Source organism: Scardinius erythrophthalmus, assembly GCF_964197995.2.
Source record: "Scardinius erythrophthalmus genome assembly, chromosome: 14".
In the NCBI taxonomy this organism is placed as follows: Eukaryota; Metazoa; Chordata; class Actinopteri; order Cypriniformes; family Leuciscidae; genus Scardinius; species Scardinius erythrophthalmus.
In genome coordinates, this window is record NC_138234.1 from 4,001,804 (window position 1) to 4,014,539 (window position 12,736).

General features: G+C 37.6%; 1 long non-coding RNA gene across 1 annotated transcript in view; it reads left to right on the forward strand.

The window, feature by feature from the left end:
• Positions 1 to 5,439: 5,439 nt before the first annotated feature.
• Positions 5,440 to 12,736, forward strand: part of LOC308701482 — a 28,241-nt gene continuing 20,944 nt past the window's right edge. The window contains exons 1-3 of the long non-coding RNA XR_014031446.1: positions 5,440 to 5,552; positions 5,879 to 5,909; positions 6,063 to 6,123. This is a non-coding gene — a long non-coding RNA (uncharacterized lncRNA). The remainder of the gene's footprint in view (positions 5,553 to 5,878; positions 5,910 to 6,062; positions 6,124 to 12,736) is intronic.

The window sequence follows — 12,736 nt, forward strand, 5'->3', positions numbered from 1 at the left end:
CGGCTTTTGGGAAGTCAATGTCACCAAAGAAGTGTGTTTTTGGTTGCCAGGGCAAGACAACCCTGCACAGATTCCCAAAGAACCCAGCGTTAAGGCACCCGTGGATGGAGTTTGTTTTCCTGAGCATAAACGGAGTTGTGTAAGACTGTTGTTCCCTGCATTTCGACGATGATTGTTTTATAAACAAAGCCCAGATCGACGGATTTGCAGATCTTCTAATGCTTAAGGATCGAGCAGTCACAATGATAAAGGTTCGCGGTCGTGCGTTGGAACGGTGAGTAAAACTGTTGAACAAATGTCTCTGTGTGTTGTTAGCTCGGCGGGTAAGCACAGCTAAGCTTCGCCCACACGGCCCGCCCCCAGCCGCTCCTTTTTTTCCGGAAAGACTCGGTACAGTCTATCTTTCAATTAAAAATATAATAAAACAAAAGACTTTTTGGAGATATGAAGGATGCAATATTACTCTATAGGTACTCAAGATTAACAGGAGATTGAGTGAAAATGAGCATTTCACCCCCCCTTTAAACTTTTATTGTCCATTTTTATTGTCTGCTCCTTCTTGCATCAAGAATAAATAATTTGATAATTGTACTTGTTACATCTACAAGTCATGCTGAGTAGAAATACATAATCATGTTTCTCTTGGTCCCTTCAAAGTTGCATTGGATTTTCTCCTCAGCGTAAAGGTTAAGAGGCCCATCTATCACTGTTTTACATGTTGGTAGAGTTAGTTTCTAGAGTAAATATAAAGGCTTTAATCTGTGTGTTTACACAGCCATTTTATTTTATTTTTTAAATGTCGGGTGCTGGTGTTTCGCGTGCGTTCGGCCAATTAGTGAACACTAATGTCAAGGATAGTTCCTATAGTGCTGGTTTAGACCGACTCTGAAGTAGGAGTAAATTAGTTCCTCCAAAAGGACTTCCTAGAACTAAAATCATTCCTAGTTTCCGGGTGTGAACACGCCAAAATCTGGGTACTTCCACCAATAGTTCTAGGAACTATGAAAAGGTTCCTTCGGTGCGAAATCCTCTAATGTCACACCTAAGGTACGATGTGGGAAGCTGTAATCTGCTGATTGGTCAGTTTAAATGTCTCACATTTGGTTTCAGTCACATGGTCAAGGAAATAAGATTGCAAGGCTTTGTTTACAACTGGTGTTAAGAAGCATTTTGGTCAATTGGATTATACCAAGGGCCCATTCACGTTTACTCCTGGTGTTTTAATCTGTCTCTTTTGTCTACTTTCAACCACTTCTGTCCAGATTTCTTCGAGGTAGGGTCTGTGGGCCAGTTAATATATGGGATTTCTCAATTCTTTTATCTATTGGATGAAATAAGCTTACACAATTTTTATGTGAACGCAACTGGAGATGGACAGAAAAACATACAGATCTGCTTTTAAATCTGCAAGTCCACGTCAAACACAGAGTTCCCTTTCGTTCAGTCAGAGCGATTTACGTCAGTAAATGATGTGATGGGGGTATCGCTTAGAAGCCTATCACCTTTGAGTTCTAGAAAAACGAGCAACTGGCAAGGGAAATGCCATGGGTCTGCGAAATTTGCATAGCGCAACTCTGCCACTACGAGACAGTCGGCTCTCAAGTGTATTAGTGCAACGACATGTTCCAGTAAGATCACATTGCCTTCTGCTGATCTGTGCAGTGATCTGCCAACAGTGTGTGTTCTTCTCCTTCCCCGTCTGATTGGTCGTGGCGGCGGTGTTGCAACAATCTATAGAGATATTCTCAATGTTACTCAGAAAACGGGCTATAAGTTTATTTCGTTTGAAGTACTTGTACTAAATGTTACGCCCTTAGATTTTGGAAAAACATCCCTATTATCTCTAGCCTTGGCTACCGTATATAGACCGCCAGGGCCTTATGCTGATTTCCTAAAAGAGTTTGCAGATTTTCTCTCAGACCTATTAGTCAATGTCGATAAAGTATTAATTGTTGGAGATTTTAACATACACGTAGATAATTCAAATGATGCGCTAGGGGCTTCGTTTACAGATTTATTAAACTCCTTTGGGGTCAAGCAAAATGTTACCGGACCAACTCATCGTTTTAATCATACACTCGATTTAATTATATCACATGGAACCGATCCAACCGATATAAATATCATTCCACAAAGTGACGATGTCACTGACCATTACATGGTAACTTGCATATTACATACTCCTGTAATAAATCATGCTGCGCCGCGTTATCGATTAGGCAGAACAATCCTTCCATCCACCATAGATCATTTTTAAAATTTCTTATCTGATCTGTCTCAGCTGCTCAGTGAACCCAAACAAACAGATGAACTTGAGGAATTAACTAGCACTGTGAGCACCATTCTCTCTGGAACATTGGATATTGTTGCACCTTTTAGAATAAAAAAGGTCAGAGAGAAAAGTAAAGCACCATGGTACAACAATACTACGCATGTTCTAAAGAGAGAAACCCATAATTTAGAGCGTAAATGGAAACAAACTAATACTTTAGAATCGCATGGAAAGACAGGATGTCACGTTATAAAAAGGCCCTAAAAGCGTCCAGGGCTGAGCATCTCCGCAAACTAATAGAAAACAACCAAAACAATTCTAGGTTCTTATTTAACACCGTGGCTAGACTAACAAATAAACAGACGTCACCTGAACAAAATATTCTGTTACAGTTTAGTAGTAATGATTTCATGAAGTTATTTACTGAGAAAATAGAAAACATCAGAACCACAATTGTAAACGTTCAATCCTCAAATCACGCCTTATAATTCAGCCTCAATTATCACCCCGCAAGAACAATTACAGTGCTTTACAACTATAGAACAAAGAGAGTTAAATAAACTTATCACTTCATCTAAAACAACAACATGTTTATTAGATCCTATACCAACTAAACTACTGAAAGAAGTGTTACCTGTAGTGGAAGAGCCTCTCCTCAATATTATTAACTCATCTTTATCTTTAGGTCATTTTCACATTTAGCTCCAAAACTCTGGAATAGTCTTTCTGATACTGTTCGTTGCTCAGACTCGCTCTCCCAGTTTAAAACTAGATTAAAGACGCATCTCTTCAGCCAGGCATTCATATAATACTTTTAATCTTACACTGGAGGTTGAACTTTTATTAAACTGGGAGAATTCAAAGTGTAGAAATTGATGGGTTTCTTTCTGAATAAACGATTATTAATAATGGAGTTCCCCAGGGAAGTGTCTTAGGCCCCCTTTTATTCCTCCTATAGATAAATGATATGCAAGCAGTTTGTGACTGTAATTTGTTCTCTGCTTTACTGGTTTCAGACAAGGATGTCAGTAAAATACAAGTGATATGAGGAGTTATAAAGTAAGAGACTGGCTCTCTGAAAATAAACTCTTATTGCATTTAGGTAAAAAACGGGATCATGTTATGTGAGTCTAAAAGTAAACTGAACAAGGTTCCTAACCTGTGTGTCAAGACAGGGGATTGTGTAATATCAAACAGAAATAGTGTTAATTATCTTGGCTGTGTCCTTGACAATGATTTAAGTGGTGCAAGTATGGCTATGAAAACTTTAGGTAAGGCTAATGATAGAACAAAACTTCATGCTAGATATGTTAGTTTTCTGGGTAAACAAAATTTAAAACTACTTGCATCATGTTTAGTGTAATGTCATTTTGTGTAAGCATGCATTTCTTGGATGTCTGATCTGTTTCGTGTATGGTTGGATAAGTTACAGAAATAAACTCTAAATAAATTGATACGATTTTGGGTTTGAGTAGTTTTTCACAAGTTGATGATCCCATTTTTGGGATTCATTGATTTCCCATTAATTTATTTTATTTCTTTCCCCAGCCAAAACATTAATACAATTTCTTACTGATCCCAAACTTTTGAACGGTAGTGATTAACAGGGTTGGGGAGTAACGGAATACATGTAACGGCGTTATGTAATCAGGATACAAAAATACAATAACTGTAATCCGTTACAGTTACGTCAAAAAACGTTGTAATCAGATTATAGTTAAATTTTGAAAAAAGGGGGAATACTTTCAGGATTACAATGGTTTCATTTGAAACTAAATAAATAAGTATTTTGGCATAATAACTATATTAAGCGCTGCTTGATTATACAGTAGTTCTTGGTTCTGTTGCCAGTGACTCACGTGTGCCACGCGCTGGTGCATGTGCAAATAACAGCTTTCTACAATCTCCTCAGACGCAGATTGAATCACTGCTGCTAGTAGAAACGACGCTGCCTGCGGGTAAAATCGCTTTTAATTCATGGAAATTCCGCTGCTGTTTTGTAGAAATTAGGAGAGTAGCTTTTTTAGTACCCAAAATGTCCTTTCTTAATCTTTTCTCACGTAACGGGATGTTCGCTGTCTAGGGGTAACGTAGGGGAACTCCCACTGCCAATGCCCCAAATTCAGTCAGGCAAATTAAAAAAGATCACGGCTTTAGTCAACATGTAAGCCTATTTTAAAATAAACTATTTTATACAACTAAATGTTGTGTTTTTATTTTTTAGTTAAAAATTAGTTAAAAATAAAACAAAATAATCTGTAATAGCATACATTAGCCACTAGATGTCTGTATAGCCCTTTACATAAATATATATATTCAGGCCTGTGTGTATATTTTGCAAATATTGTACACTGGACCAAATCCTTAATAAGTAAACGTTTTTTTTTTTTGGTTTTTTTTTATAATATTTCTTCTTGCTTGACTTTATTTATATACGTGACCTTGAAGTAATCCAAAAGTAATCAGTTACATTACTTTCATATTATAGTACTTGGATTAGGTTACTGAATACTTTTTTTAGGAAGTAATTTGTAACTGTAACGGAATACATTTTTAAAGTAACTCTCCCAAGCCTGGTGATTAATATTACACAAAATACTACAAAAGATTTATATTTCTGTTCTTTGTAACTTTCTATTAATCAAAGAATCCTGAAAAAATAATAATAATTTGAGCATCAAATCATCATATTTGAATGATTTCTGAAGGATCGTGTGACACTGAAGACTGGAGTAATGATGCTTAAATTCAGCTTTGGTCACAGGAACAAATTATACTAAAAATGTAATAACATTTCACAATATTACTTTTTGTGTGTTTTTTTTTTCTCTCCCAATGCAGCCTTTGTGAGCAGAAGAGACTTTTAAAATCATGCCTGATAAAAGTTGAATAAGGCCACTGGGAATGGCATCAAATACTACAGCAAACTCTTTATAAATTATAACCAAAATAACCAAAATTATACTGTTATTGTACCAGTTTCTGTAAAATAAAGATTTATTTTTAAATTTAATACATTTTTTTTGTTCCAAATCACAGAGTTGAGTGGAGAAAAGTTATGCTCAAAAATGAGTTTTTAAAATTCTATCATTTATTTCGTCTCGTGGTGATGACGTCACACCTTTAGCCGACGCGCGCTTTCCGAGTCTTTTGAGGTAAACAACAGTTCACACGTTAAATCATGTAACTACTATACAGTTTTCACGGTTTACTCAACACTTTACGTGGTCTTTTCAGAAAAGTTTTCATCGTGTGTTTGTTTCTTTTTCCATACAAAACGGTAAGATGTTAGCGAACTACTTTGTTGTTATGAAGTTATTAGGGAATCGGATTCATATGAACAAATTACAAGGGTTGATAATAATGTCATAAGTTGCTGTCTTTATATTTACATTTATATTACTGTTGTTATATATTACTGTATCATGCTTGTATTCTCTATATTCTTGTTGAATGAGTATTGATAGTCTATGGCTCATCACTATTATCAGAGCAGCTGAAAAGCCTCTTTATTTCATGTCAATAGATCCTGTTTTCTCCTCATTCATTATGCTGATGTCTTCAGATCTGTAAATTCACACATTAAGCTCATTTTATTGTCAACAGATTTGAGCAAACGACAATCTGCAGGATATAGGTACGTTTTATGGCTTTTATTTCAGTAATATGTGATGAACCATGTTTCATATGCAACACAAAAAAAAAAAAAAAAAGTTGAGTTAACTGTATTGGTGCGCCATTTGTTTCTTGCAAATCTGTAAATATATTTTTGTTTTAATCTATTTTAAAGGACAGTGAGAACATGAGAGATCCAGAACACTGCAGAATGAAACACACTGAAGAACAAAGAGGTTGGTGTTTATTCATGATTCTTTAGGGACACGGGTATCGTTAAGGTTTTAACGGTAACTACTATTGCCGATACTCCATATCGATCCGGTACTTTAACGGTATTCTTAACGGTTATCTTTGGTATATAAAAAAAAGGAAAAAAATAATAATTTAGAACATTTAGAAATGTAAAATAAATATCAATAGCAAAGGAAAAAGCAACAGAACTAATAAAACATGTGTGTTATGCAGAAGGGTGCAGGCTTTTGTGTTTTATATACAGAAGACATAGGACACCAAAAACACACATGGTCAAACCAAAAAAATTATACAATAAAACAAATATACAAATTATATACCCAGTGCTTTAATTTCAGTAATGTCTACTGACGTTACTGTTCAGGAGTAATATGGGCTAAAAAGACATCTAATAAAGTCAGATATATAGATAGATTAAAGCTTATAAAAGTCAAAATTATTCATTCAAGAGTTGCGACTGATTTTCTCTTTGCCTTTTGTTGTTTGATTCACATTAATGTTAGCCTGGTTAAAACCAGACCCTTCTCAGTTGAAACTGAGTGTAGGGTCTGGCGAAGCTATGTAGACAATTCATTTCCAAAGGGGCGTCACCAACCGACGTAGCTCAAATTCCGGCCCTTCGCAGGGAACTTGATTGACAGGTGATCTGACCAATCATACTTCGCCATCCGCCATTTTGTCCGACAAAGCAGTCAGGAGAGATTAACATAGGAGGATTTGAACTTGAAAAACGGAGTGTACTGATGCCTTTCCGTGGTTAAAACAACATTCCTTCTTATGTTTGTTCATGTTTATTTGAGGCTATAAATTAACTAGAAGGAAGAGATGATCGGTTCACAAGAACAGCTTTAACTGATGCTCTACAGCGATCTGTCACGGCACATTAAAGAGCAACAGAACGATATTTATTGTTTAAATTTCTTTTAAAAAATTACCAAATTTGAAAGGTGAGACTTTGTTTAATATCAAACGTAACCGAAAAGTAGCCTGCTCTGTCCTGTCTGCCAGCGTGTTGTCAGTCTCCTCTCTGCTCCGCAATGTATTTTTCACTGCGTGAGAACTCCTTCAGCGTCGCTGCGCTGTCGTCATCATGTAAATCCCTCCCCCAACGTTTCTGATTGGTGCCGCGATTTCAGCGGCACAGAAATGAGTTTGAATGGGCTCTTCTCCAGACTATCCTGGAGAGAGAATTAAAATTCGCCGGAAGTAGTTTGGGTTTTCCCAGGCTACATTAATGGAGCAATCGTCAGCAGGTTTTTTAGACTGCTGCCTCTTTAAGACCAAATGCAGATCTAGCCTAATCATTATTACGCATCATATTTTCTACCAGCTATTTACTAGGGCTGGTCCGAATACCATTTTTTGAGCTTCGAAGGTTCGATAGGAATTAACATAGAATATTCAAAGCTTCGGAGGGAGGGGGCTGAACATATTCTTCTCTCTAATAAAGGCAGGTATCTCTATGCATCTGTCTGTTTGCATTTAGATTATTTATCTTGCATTTTGAACCGTTCATCCAATCGACTTCACGAGTGCAGTGTCACATCTGGTGCAATATAGACACGCGAGACGTGACACGTTCAGAATTAATAAACTTTTAATACAGAACAGCGCGAGCGGGAAGCGCGCGCGCCTCACGGGCAGGGCTCCGAGAACGGACATTTGAAGTGATACAAAACACAGCCTAATATTTTTCTCAACTCTCAAATCAGAAATCAGCAGCACAGCAATTACTGACACAGTAAAGGGTAGGCTAATATATTGTTTCTATTCTATTTCCACAATGTCAAAGCAACGCAGCTTATAGCCTACAAGCTCAGGCATGCACTTCTGCCCATACAAACTCCGCTGTTCTGCGCTCTAAAATAAGAGTATTGTATTTCGCCCAAAAATGCTAAAAAAATAACCGTGTGAGAGCGTTTTAGGCTATATCATGTTATAGCCAGATATGACGACGCTTACAGCACGCGTCACCGCAGATCAGCATCTATTCATCAAGCCAACGTGCAAACTATCGCAAATCAAAGTGAAAGTGGGTCGCAGACGCTTTAACACACAATCAACTTCATTAAAAGTAAAGAACCGAAATGATCTTACCAGGGCTGTTGCCGCTCTCTTATTACGGTCTTTGAATTAGAAATTTTAGCTGACGATCAGTAAAATGCAGCTTATCTGTTGCTGGTGACGTGCACTCCATTACATCTGCCTATAGCGCGGGATTTGAAGTTCGGATTCATATCCGTTTTGCAAAAACACATTTATGTGTTCATTGTTCATATTGATAAATCAGAAAGAGCTATCCGATCTGAGAAAATGCATGACAGCCCCATTCAAGCGCGAATGGGAACCGTTTCTAGGGGAATGCCAGGTGTAAAAAAAAAAAATTACAACGAATATTCGAATGTCAAATTTGAAAATCGAATACCAACCCACCGAACGAATATTCGAATACTCGAATATTCTGGTACAGCCCTACTATTTACGCCCATTCAAGACATAAACTGTATTTAAGTGAATAAACTGTTTAAGTGAATCTCCAAGACGGCCATTTTGACATATTTTTGTGTATATTTGATCGTTTAGATGCGCACACAAGGTCCAATATATACGTTGCTTGTCTCGTTGCGGTGTGTTTCGGAGCGCGCGCCGCATTTGGAACAGCGTCTATTGCGTCAATTTTGGTAGTTTTATTATCAAACGCGTCCCGCAGTTTAGCAACAGTATAGACTACATTTTACAACAATCACCGATCGTGCAGATTCTGATGTTACGTTTGGGTTTTAGGGAGAAATGACCGCAGCGCACCACTGTGAAGGGAAGGAAGCTGCGCTGGAGAGAATGCGGCTTTAGTTTTTAATGGTTATACCTCAAATATCTTCTTTTTTATAATCATTGGAAGCCAAAATCTAAATTTAAAATAAAATTAGTTTAATATCAAAGATCTGAAGTGTAACCGTTTGAATGTTTAGTTCTGTCCTCATCGTCACTCATTAAGCAGGGCTGTTGTGTTGTGCGCGCCGTGGCTCCGCGTGAAAGACCACTCTCTCTCTCTCTCTCTCTCTCTCTCTTTAGCAAAAATGCATCACAGACAAATGGTTCAATATTATTATACATAGAAGTGGCTGGCCAGATTAAATTTGCAAGATAATAATTTCTTAATAGCAATGTAGGAGCCATATATTGGGTTTGACTTGTCTTCTATGATATTTCCTCCTTTTTCTATACTGTTGTGTATGTGCATGGGCATAGTGACGTCATTGATTACTGTGGGTGTCACCGGGGGTGTGGTGTCTGTATTAGTGTGTGTGCTCACCTGTGTGGCACGGCGGGGTGTTTGGATTATGGCTGCAGGGTGAGCATGTGGAGAAACTTTCTGTTGACCATCACCATCGTCATCATCTTCTGTTACTGCGCTGTCTGAGGTATCTTTGCACGGCTGATGAAATGCATCTATTAAAGTAAGTGTTGGTTCTTTCTAAGCTTGTGAAATGGAACAATAAAGACATCCCATCATGTGCAATGGTTCAGCGTGATGCGTCTTCAGTATAAACCCACATGTCTTAGCTTGCTGCGGCGTTTGGATTGGTTTTTAAGTTTATACGCCGCAATAATAAATAGCACGTGTACTTTCTTAATTTCTCCAGTACCGACAGCAGAACCGATAACGCTCGAGCTTATCAATCCAGCAGTCTTTCATAATTCAGCGCCGGGGCCCGTTTAATACCGGGTTTCGGTACCCATCCCTATTCTTCATTTGTGAGGCTGAAGAACATCTAGGTTATAAAGCAGTTCATCAGATTCAGCTCTGTTATAGTAGGAAAAATCTAGTTGTGAATTAGAATTAAATTAGCCTAGAAATCTAGACGCACCCTAGCGGCAGCAAAATTTAACAGGCCAATCACATCGTGTATAGAGTCGGTGGGCGGGCTTAAAGGTCCCGTTATATGCCCCTTTTCACAAGATGTAAAATAAGTCTCTGATGTCCCCAGAGTGTGTATGTGAAGTTTGAGCTCAAAATACCCAACAGATCATTTTTTACAGCATGTTTAAATTGACATTTTTTGGGGCTCAGAAAAACGAGCTGTTTCAGTATGTGCCCTTTAAATGCAAATGAGCTGCTGCTGGACGACACAGGGGGCGGAGCTTCATGAGCTCGTGCTCAGTCTGTCAGGACAATTTCATCTCACGGAATGATGATAATATCAGAAACTCTCAGTAACGGCGTTCATTTCGAGTCGGACAATAATGCCTACAGAGTCAGAGTGCTGTATAGAGATGAAACAGGTATGGTTTAGCAGTTTAATTACGGTTATTATAACGTATTTGTCATCTGCTTGTATGTATCCATTATTTATTAACAGCCTACAAGTCTGCTGTTTCGGACCAGGTCCGAATGATGATCAAACATGTACTGATGAGTTTAATAAAGTTTATTGTACATCACACAAAAGATGAAGCGTCAGTTTTACTTCAGAAAATCACCGTAAGAGCTGAGTAAACACAGTAGCCTAAGTTATAAGAAGTGCGCCATTAGCCAGTAGAGTTGAGGGAGCATTCCTGTGGGCGGAGGTTAGTCAAGAAACGGTTCTGGTGATGTCACTAATGCAGGAAGTAGAGGGGTGTAGTCCAATCGAGCCGTTTTTTGTAGTCAACTTCTGTTAAATAAAATATCTCGCTTGGCATTGAACTTTGAGCTTTATAATTTTACAGATATGATTTATACTCTAACAACAACATTACACACTAACTACAGTTTGAAACATGGGATCACGTAGAACGGGACCTTTAACAGAATGACGACAGTGTGACGGTTCTGTGTGAATTCCCTGCTACTTGAAAACAAAGAATGGCTGAAGATGAACAACGGTCTTTCGAATCGGCTTTGGCCGCGACTCTGGAGGAATTGGAGTTAAGCTTTTCTTTGAGAAAATAACAAAGAACGGCACTTAGGTCATTCTAAAAAAAGGAAGATGTGTTCGTAGTTTTGCCAGCCAGATATGGCAAAAGTTGAATCTATCAACTAAGCTCCGCTGTTGGGAAAACGCTCTGGTTGGTTGAAGCGCTGTCCTATTGCGTGCAGAGGGAATTTGAAAGACAGTGTTTATCCCGCCCCTCGGATTGAGCCGTGACTATAGTGAGTTGCCAGACCTTACATCTCAGGCTAGCAAATGATATGAACCAGGTGCAATTTTTTTTAACTAAGATGTTTGTTATATGTAAGTCAATTTTAGTATTATCTGAGCTTTTTTTCTGTTTATTTTACATCTGGTTCACAATTACTGCAACCAAATTATGTATATGTCTTAATTAGGGATGTAAACGGTTAATCGATTATCGATTAATTGTCGACAAGAATTTACTCGATTAAATAAAATTATTGTCGGTTAATTGAACATTGCGAACGTGCACGAGATTCTCGCGGGCGGCGAGAGACCCGACACAAACTTGAGGCGGCAAAAAAGAAACCAAACATGAGGCGGTCAAAACGGAGGGGAATGTGGAAGCATTTCAGAAACAGAGCTGCCAGCCCTCACGCATCACACCACACATCCATTATCTCATGCACAGAAAAATCGCGAAGCTAGACAGAGGCGGGGTGCATTTCCCGAAAGCATCGTTGGCCAACTATGGTCGCAAGTTCATCGCAATGTCCACTGAACTCTATTGGTAACGACGGAACTTGCGACCATAGTTGGCCAACGAAGCTTTCGGGAAACGCACCCCAGGTTAGCTATGATATATAAATACTCAGCTCTCAGATTCTGTCAATTTTATTACGAAGTTCAAACAATAAATACCGTTTTGGCGCTTGTAAATGTTATGTGACAGATCCCTAGCGCATGTGAACCGATCATCTCAAACGCTACTAGCTAATAGTAAAAAAATAACACGAACACTGTTGAAAGATACAGTACAACTTACCGAAATGTATATTTCTCATACATAATATCGATCAATCAGTGTTTTTCATCAGCGTGAATAGGTCAATAACATAGCTGGAGAACAATTATCTCACATTTACCTCAGGAAAGCCATTTAATGAACATAATATAGGCTATAGCACGTAGTTGGCAAGAAAAGAAATAGCTATAGAGAGTATTTTGCTAAATATGTGTTCTATATTACATATTTATTATATTTTTACTTGTATCATTAAATAAAGTTATTATAATAAAAAACGCATCATATTTAATTATTTTTAACCTTAATTAATAGCCTACTACCAGCTGATAGGGCTTTCTGTATGTTTACAGCATTAGGTGAGTTGTTGTTTTTTTTCTTGAGAAAAATTAATGTCTATCTTGTGTAGCCTACCTAATATTTATCCAAACGAGTCAATATTAAATAAAATCACAATACCGGTAATTGAATTGAAATAATAAAAAAGCGTAGCTTACCAGAAATTGTACTATGTAAACATTGTAACATGTTGTCACTAAACCTAATAAAATTCAGTTTAGTTACTAAAATGTTAGTGACAATCACAATACACTTATTGTGATACAATTTTTTTTTTACAATTATTTAAAAAAAAAAAAAATTATGTATTTTAATTTTCTGTGCATAATTTATTTTGTTAAACTACATAAATTC